Source organism: Schistocerca cancellata, chromosome 5 (assembly GCF_023864275.1).
Source record: "Schistocerca cancellata isolate TAMUIC-IGC-003103 chromosome 5, iqSchCanc2.1, whole genome shotgun sequence".
Classification (NCBI taxonomy): domain Eukaryota; kingdom Metazoa; phylum Arthropoda; class Insecta; order Orthoptera; family Acrididae; genus Schistocerca; species Schistocerca cancellata.
This window is the reverse complement of record NC_064630.1, coordinates 368,147,176-368,156,470: the sequence shown is the minus strand read 5'-3', so window position 1 is coordinate 368,156,470 and position 9,295 is coordinate 368,147,176.

Genomic DNA, 9,295 nt, shown 5'->3' with positions numbered 1-9,295 from the left:
TTTCCTTAAATTAGCTTCTAAGATAAGTCGTAGGGTCAGTATCATGGTTTTGTGAGACGAGGACGAGTTGTTGCATCCCCATTGGCCACCACGGTCACCACATCACAGTATCATTGAGCCTTTGTGGTTTACTTTGGAGAGAAGGGTGCGTGATCCCTGTCCACCTCCATCATCATTACCTAAGCTTGCCTCTATTTTGCAGAAAGAATGGTATACAGAAGATTCCCTTGAAACCTACACAGGACATGTATTTATCCTTTCGAGACTAATGAAAGCTGTTTTGAATGCCAAAATTCTTGCCGGCCACTGTGGTTGTGCGGTTCTAGGTGCTTCAGTCCAGAACCGCCCTGCTGCTACGGTCTCAGGATCGAATCCTGCCTTGGGCATGGATGTGTGTGATGTCCTTAGGTTAGTTAGGTTTAAGTAGTTCTAAGTCTATGGGACCGATGACCTCAGATGTTAAATCCCATAGTGCTCAGAGCCATTTGAATTTTTTTTTTGCCAAAATTCTTCCTGCAGTGTATTACCCATGGTAATGTGTGATGTTTTGGGGTTTCCATATTTTTGTCCTCCCACTGTACAAAGATGGGCAGCACGAATGGGTACATGAATGTCTGACTCACAGGAGAGTGCCAGTGAAGTACTGATAATCCTCGAACTGGCAGACACTCAGTGAAATACATCAACTAAACAGCGAAAGCCCACTTGCAAAGTTTCAAGAACCAGGAATACATGAGGAATCTAAGAATAGGACTATGCTACAACCATCTGCAAGATAGAATAATTACAGCATGCACAAAGGGTTTTGTACCTTGTTCTCACCCTTGTTATATGAAGAAATCCTAATATGTGGTACAGTGCAGAGAGTCCTGTGCCATGAATTTCACTATGGCTTGCAAAATATGGATGTAGATGTTGCTCCTAAAACTGAGACATATTTACAAAGAATTTGGTAGTACGAACCCACATATCATTGTGAAGTTGTACACCCTCTGGCCTCGATGCAGCCACTGATTTATTTGGAAAGGGTGTCACAGGGCCACCATACCCTGTTCCGAGGTAAGGTGCTCCACAACTGTTGCAACTGGTTTCTGATATCCTAGATACGGGCACTGCGGCAGAGTTGACATCTGAGCTGCTTCTACCTGTGTTCTGTCAGTGCCAGATCAGGCCATTAAGAGTACCTCAGCATCATGCAGACAGTTCGTAGATACATTTTCCATGTGTGGACAACCATTGTCCTGTTGAAGAATCTTGCCACAATACTCTTCCATGAGATGTAACACATGATTATGCAGGATGTCCATCAGAGTTCCCTCAGTCGCTACAGCTGTAACCTGTAGTCATACCCAATGGCCCCCCATACCATGATGGGAGACGTAATATCGTAGTGCCTCACCAAAAAATGGGACCTCTCCTGAGGTTGCTGCCATACACACCAATGATGGTCATCCAGGGTAGTACAGAAACATGATTCACTGTTGAACACAACGTGATCCCATACATTAGCAGTCCATGCATCCTTGGTCCCAGCAGCACTCCAAACACAGCTGTGGTGTTATCGGCAACCTATGCATGAGATGATAATTCCCCAGTCTGGAGGCTGCAGTGGTGCAGGTTGACACAGAATGTTGTAGGGAGTCTATTACTTGTTCTTGGGTGGCAGGTACATTACATTGTGCTTGATGCACAGTGCAGTGCTACTCTCTTGTGGTAATCAGATATGGTCGAAGAGAACCACGATGACAGGCATGCTTACCCTCATGCCGTCCAACCTTGTGTCGCTGCCACATCCACATGGGCCACAAATCTACACATTGCACAATTCGAACAGCTGTTCAAATGGAGACTCATATTGAGGACAATTTCAGTCACCTGTCAGGCACTGATAATGCTGTATTCTTCACAGTTGATCACAGAACATCTCACACTGTTCATGTCCCTTATATACCCTTCCAGCCCTGGTCACAATGCTAATCACGAACCACAATGTACTCTGATCACCATTATACATGTTGAAGCTAACTGCACCTTTATCATGTACATACCCGCCGACTATATATACGTGTAGAAATTTACACTGACATCCATCTACAGTGTGACAATTATTGAATTATATGAAAAAAATGTAAATTAGTTACAAACTATGGCGTACACACACTTTATTCAACAAGTAAAAGTCACTACAGATATTCGGTTATGACATGTTTGATACGCCTGCCATCATGGTGATGATGTGGCACAGATGAATAGTGAAATTGTGTATGACTCACTGCAGGGTCAGAACATCGATGCAGTCAGTGACCTCCTGAATGGCTGTTTTCAGCTTAGCAATGATTTTGGGGTCATTGCTGTAGACCTTGTCTTTATTATAGCCCCACAAAAAGGAGTCACTTGTGTTCAAATTCGGAGAATATGGTGGCCAATAGAGACCCATGCCAGTGGCCTCTGAGTACCCCAGAGCCAGAGAATGCGGTCCCCAAAGTGCTCCTCCAGGACATCAAATGCTCTCCTGCTCCGATGGGGTCGAGCTTGGTCTTGCATGTACCACATCTTGTCGAAATCAGGGTCACTCTGAATAATGGGGTTGAAATCATCTTCCAAAACCTTCATGTACCATCAAGGAATATTGCACGGATTATTCTGTGACTGGACATTGCACACCTCATGACTGGACACTGCACACCACACAGTCCCCGTTGATGGTGAAAAGCCTTCTTGATCGCAAAATGTGGATTCTCAATCCCCCAAGTGTGCCAATTTTGCTTATTGACAAACCCATCCAAATGCAAGTGGGCTTCATTGCTAAACCCAACCATGCATGCACATACTAATTCTCATCAAGTCCCATGGCCAGCCATGCAGTTTGAATGTTCTAACACAAACTGTTCAGAAGTTATGATGATTTTATTTCGTATAGCTAAATAACTGTCACCCCGAACGTCTTTTGGATGCTTCACTGTTTTGTCGGGCAGAGTATATTTCCAGATATCTTGCCTGACTCTCAGAATATAAAGTTACATGAACACTAACAGGCTCATAAAAGATAAGGCAATGCAGAAAATTGTAAATTATGTTTAACACAGTAAACTTTTCAGTTTCTTACTTGGGGCTTTCCCAGTGTGGAACCACTTGTGGCCTGACCTACCCAGTGGGCAGAAGGAAACATTCCAGCCAGAGGAAGATGCACATTCATGGTTTAGCCATAAGAGCTGCCAAATTAAATCTGGCAAAATATTACTGGTAGATCAGCAGACTACAAGAAGTTGAGTAAACAAGGCATAAACAGAAATACCTTCCTTTAAGAAAATAACAACTTTCCAGAACAGAAGTGAAAACTACATACAGAAACAGCATTATCCCATTAACACACTTGCATGTCGATATGCTCAAGTAAGAAATACTGATAATGGTGAGTGGACACACTGATTTCATACGGTGTAAATTATGATGTTTCAAAGTTATGAGAGTTTATCAACAACTGGATTGGGATTCAAACCTGGTTCTCCTGCTTACTTAGTAGATGCTCTGACCTATTCAGCCATTTGGACACAGTGATCACCACATCTGCATGGACTACCTTAACATGTCTCCTGCAACACTCAAATTCTCAACTTATCCACATACTGCTAATGCAGTACCACTTGCACATTATCTTCATTATTCAAGGCATTTCGCCAATTTCCATAGGAGTTAGAGCCTGGTGTGCATCCACACTGAAGAGTTCATTGGCCATCTTTGCTTTAGTTATACATATGTGGTATCTTTTCTTCCAGAAATGTCCAAAAGAACAGACACCACATATATACACAACTCAAGTGAGGATGGCTAATGATCTCTTCAGAATGGATGCACAGCAGGTATGAACTCTTACGGAAATCAGCGAAATGCTGTGAGTAATGGGGATATGCACAAGGGGCACTGCAGCTGCAATGTGTGGATAAGTTGAGATGTTGGGACTGACAGGAGACATGTTAGGGTAGTCCGTGCAGTTGCAGTGACTACTGTGTCCGGATGGCTTAGTGGTCTGAACAACTGCCTAGTAAGCAGGAGACCTGCGTTCAAATCCTGGTCCGGTACAAATTTTCAACTTTTTCTACTGGTTTAAATCAATGCACACTTACAGCCAATGTCTATAATTCCTTTGTGTCAGCATTATTAATACTATTATTATTATTATTTCTTTCTTTTCTCAGACGTTATGTCTGGTCAAAAATGGAAAGTGACGCGGACCTTGATCAAGCGTGACTTCCTTTTAACTGTACGGTATATGTTATATTGCATTTACGAACTTTCGGGTAATTGAACATGTATCAATAATTACGGATTTCTGTAGTTGTATATATAAGTTTGGATGTAGCTGTATTGCATTGATGTACTGGTGAATATTGTGTGGTATGACTCCTGTAGTTGATAGTATAATTGGTATAATGTCAACTTTATCCTGATGCCACATGTCCTTGACTTCCTCAGCCAGTTGGATGTATTTTTCAATTTTTTTCTCCTGTTTTCTTTTGTATATTTGTTGTATTGGGTATGGATATTTCGATTAGTTGTGTTAATTTCTTCTTTTTATTGGTGAGTATGATGTCAGGTTTGTTATGTGGTGTTGTTTTATCTGTTATAATGGTTCTGTTCCAGTATAATTCGTATTCATCATTCTCCAGTACATTTTGTGGTGCATACTTGTATGTGGGAACGTGTTGTTTTATAAGTTTATGTTGTAAGGCAAGCTGTTGATGTATTATTTTTGCTACATTGTCATGTCTTCTGGGGTATTCTGTATTTGCTAGTAATGTACATCCGCTTGTGATGTGATCTACTGTTTCTATTTCTTGTTTGCAAAGTCTGCATTTATCTATTGTGGTATTGGGATCTTTAATAATATGCTTACTGTAATATCTGGTGTTTATTGTTTGATCCTGTATTGCAATCATGAATCCTTCAGTCTCACTGTATATATTGCCTTTTCTTAGCCATGTGTTGGATGCATCTTGATCGATGTGTGGCTGTGTAAGATGATACGGGTGCTTGCCATGTAGTGTTTTCTTTTTCCAATTTACTTTCTTCGTATCTGTTGATGTTATGTGATCTAAAGGGTTGTAGAAGTGGTTATGAAATTGCAGTGGTGTAGCCAATGTATTTATATGAGTGATTGCTTTGTGTATTTTGCTAGTTTCTGCTTGTTCTAGAAAGAATTTTCTTAAATTGTCTACCTGTCCATAATGTAGGTTTTTTTATATCGATAAATCCCCTTCCTCCTGCCTTTCTGCTTAATGTGAATCTTTCTGTTGCTGAATGTATGTGATGTATTCTATATTTGAGGCATTGTGATCGTGTAAGTGTATTGAGTGCTTCTAGGTCTGTGTTACTCCATTTCACTACTCCAAATGAGTAGGTCAATATTGGTATAGCATAAGTATTTATAGCTTTTGTCTTGTTTCTTGCTGTCAATTCTGTTTTCAGTATTTTTGTTAGTCTTTGTCTATATTTTTCTTTTAGTTCTTCTTTGATATTTGTATTATCTATTCCTATTTTTTGTCTGTATCCTAGATATTTATAGGCATCTGTTTTTTCCATTGCTTCTATGCAGTCGCTGCGGTTATCCAATATGTAATCATCTTGTTTAGTGTGTTTTCCCTTGACTATGCTATTTTTCTTACATTTGTCTGTTCCAAAAGCCATATTTATATCATTGCTGAATACTTCTGTTATCTTAAGTAATTGGTTGAGTTGTTGCTGCCAGTAGTTTTAGATCATCCATGTATAGCAAATGTGTGATTTTGTGTGGGTATGTTCCAGTAATATTGTATCCATAATTTGTATTATTTAACATGTTGGATAGTGGGTTCAGAGCAAGGCAGAACCAGAAAGGACTTAATGAGTCTCCTTGGTATAGTCCACGCTTAATCTGTATTGGCTGTGATGTGATATTATTTGAATTTGTTTGGATATTAAGTGTGGTTTTCCAATTTTTCATAACTATGTTTAGGAACTGTATCAATTTAAGATCTACTCTGTATATTTCCAATATTTGTAGTAGCCATGAGTGGGGTACACTATAAAAAGCTTTTTGGTAATCAATGTATGCGTAGTGTAGTGACCTTTGTTTAGTTTTAGCTTGATATGTCACCTCTGCATCTATTATCAGTTGCTCTTTACATCCTCGTGCTCCTTTGAAACAGCCTTTTTGTTCTTCAACTATAATTTTGTTCTGTGTTGTATGTGTCATTAATTTCTGTGTAATGACTGACGTTAATATTTTGTATATTGTTGGTAGGCATGTTATGGGGTGATATTTAGCTGGTTTTGCTGTGTCTGCTTGATCTTTAGGTTTCAGATAAGTTATTCCATGTGCAAGTGTATCAGGGAATGTGTATGGGTCTGCAATGTAACTGTTAAATAATTTAATGATATGAATATAATAGAGGGAAACATTCCATGTAGGAAAAATATATCTAAAAAGAAAGATGATGAGACTTACCAAACAAAAGCGCTGGCAGGTCGATAGATACACAAACAAACACAAACATACACACAAAATTCTAGCTTTCGCAACCAACGGTTGCCTCGTCAGGAAAGAGGGAAGGAGAGGGAAAGACAAAAGGATTTGGGTTTTAAGGGAGAGGGTAAGGAGTCATTCCAATCCCGGGAGCGGAAAGACTTACCTTAGGGGGAAAAAAGGACAGGTATACACTCGCACACACACACATATCCATCCGCATATACACAGACACAAGCAGACATTTGTAAAGGCAAAGAGTTTGGGCCCAAATTTTGTGTGTATGTTTGTGTTTGTTTGTGTGTCTATCGACCTGCCAGCGCTTTTGTTTGGTAAGTCTCATCATATTTCTTTTTAGATATGTTAAATAATTTAGTTAGATGTGAATGTGTTGAGGTGAACTTCTTTAGCCAGAAATTTGCTATTTTATTTTTTCCAGGGGCTTTCCAGTTGTGAGCAGAATTAATTGCTTGGGTGACTTCATGTTGCAAAATTATCACTTCAGGCATTTGTGGTATCATCTTGTATGTGTCTGTTTCTGCTTGTATCCACGGTGCATGCCTGTTATATTGTACCGGGTTTGACCATATGTTGCTCCAGAAGTGTTCCATGTCTGTTATGTTTGGTGGATTGTCTATTTTAATGTGTGTGTTATCTATTGTCTGGTAAAATTTATTTTAGTTTGTATTGAATGTTTGGTTTTGTTTCCTTCTATTTTCACTTTTGTTGTATCTTCTAAGTCGTTTGGCCAATGCTTGTAATTTCTGCTTCTTTTCATCTAATTGTTCTATCGCTTCTTGTTGTGAGATTTTACCTAACCTTTTTCGTTTTTTTTCTGAGATTTCATTTCTTATAAATTGTGTTAGCTGTCCGATGTCTTTTCTCAGTTATTCTATTCTGATCTGTAGCCTGTGTTGCCATGCTGGTTTTGTGGGTTTCTTCTGTGTGTTGGTTGGTTCTGATCTCTGCCTAGTGTGTATATTTAGTGTAGTGAGTGCTCCTATATAAACCAGTAGTTGTAACTCTTCCATAGTTGTGTTTTCACTTATTTTGTTGTGTATGATTGTGTTGATAGTTTTTATTGTTGTTTCGACTTGTGGGTTATTTGGAGGTCTATGCAAGAATGGTCTAATGTCTGTATTTGTGTCTTTGTATTCTGTATACGTCAGCTGAAATTTTTCTTCTATATCTAACATGTGTGTCACTTCGTGTTCTATTTGTGCTTGTTCTGGTGGCTGTCTTAAGATTTCGTTTTCCTCTGATTGTTTAATTGATGCGTGTTGTCCTTTTTTTGTTTGCTCTGGGATGTTTGAGTCCATTACTGTATTTTCTTCTTCTTCTGATTGCACATTATTTTGTTCCAGTATTTGTTGTACTTGTTGTTTGATGTTTTCTAATTCTGATTGGGGTAACCTGTTATTTTTTATTATTACACGGATCTGATCAGCTAGTCGTCGTTCTGTTAAAAATTTTAATTCTGGATATCTGGTAATAAATGTTGTGTATATTTGTGATCTGTATCCAGTTGTGTTGGTTCCTAGGCTTGTTACTTGGTAATAACAGAACATGAGGTGTCGATTAACTTCATCTGACCATCTCATCCTCTGTCTTTGTTTTCCTTCTAGGGTGGTTGCATGAAACATATCCTGCAAAACACCTCTATTTGGATTTAAATCATTTTCCAGTTGGCTGGCAGTGTCATTACCATTGTGGGCGGGCATAGGGATCAAGCGTCGTCCCCGACCACGACGGCGCTTGTCCGAGGCTTCTTTAGTTCTGTCCTGAACCAACTAATCACACTAAAAGGGGGGTTAGCCCTATTAGTGGTTTGTTCTTTTCGTCGCCTTTTACGACTGGCAGAACATACCGGAGGCCTATTCTTTTCCCGGGCCGCCACGGGAACTATTATTATCATCATTATTATTATTATTATTGTAGGATCCTTTTCCCTGAAGCTTTGCTCCCACACAGTTTCGACACGTTGGAGTGTATTGAACACATCTCTCCTTTCCTCTCTCTTTGTCCATTTCTTCCTCTCCCCTCCCATTGTCCATCTGCTCTTCCCCCTCTCTGTAGCCATCTCTTCCTCCACTCTGTCCACCTCATCGTTGCCCTTTCTCTGTCCATCCCATCCCCCACTCTTTGTCCACCCACCTCTCTATAAATCTATCTGATGTGAACATCTTGCAGATACATCTCGGTTTTGGCATCTGATAAAGCAGGGAGCTGTTATCCTCACAATACACACCTATCATGCAGGGCAGCTTGTCAGGGGTAGAAAAATCTTTTTTTGCCTGCATGTCTGCTCCTACAGCAGCTAGAAATTTTTAACCCCAACAATGCTGATCCTCATTTAGCAAGCAGTATGCATACCAGATTTGGCAGAAATCGATCTAGTACTTTGGAGTGAGATGCTGGACATACATATGCGCAAATGTAGCTTTATACGTGTGTACTAGCTGTCCACCTCATCGTAGCCCTTTCTCTGTCCATCCCATTCCCCACTCTTTGTCCACCCACCTCTCTATAAATCTATCTGATGTGAACATCTTGCAGATACACCTCAGTTTTGGCATCTGATAAAGCAGGGAGCTGTTCTCCTCACAATACACACCTATCATGCAGGGCAGCTTGTAAGGGGTAGAAAAATCTTGTTTTGCCTGTATGTCCGCTCCTACAGCAGCTAGAAATTTTTAACCCCAACAATGCTGATCCTCATTTAGCAAGCAGTATGCATACCAGATTTGGCAAAAATCGATCTAGTACTTTGGGGTGAGATGCTGGACATACATA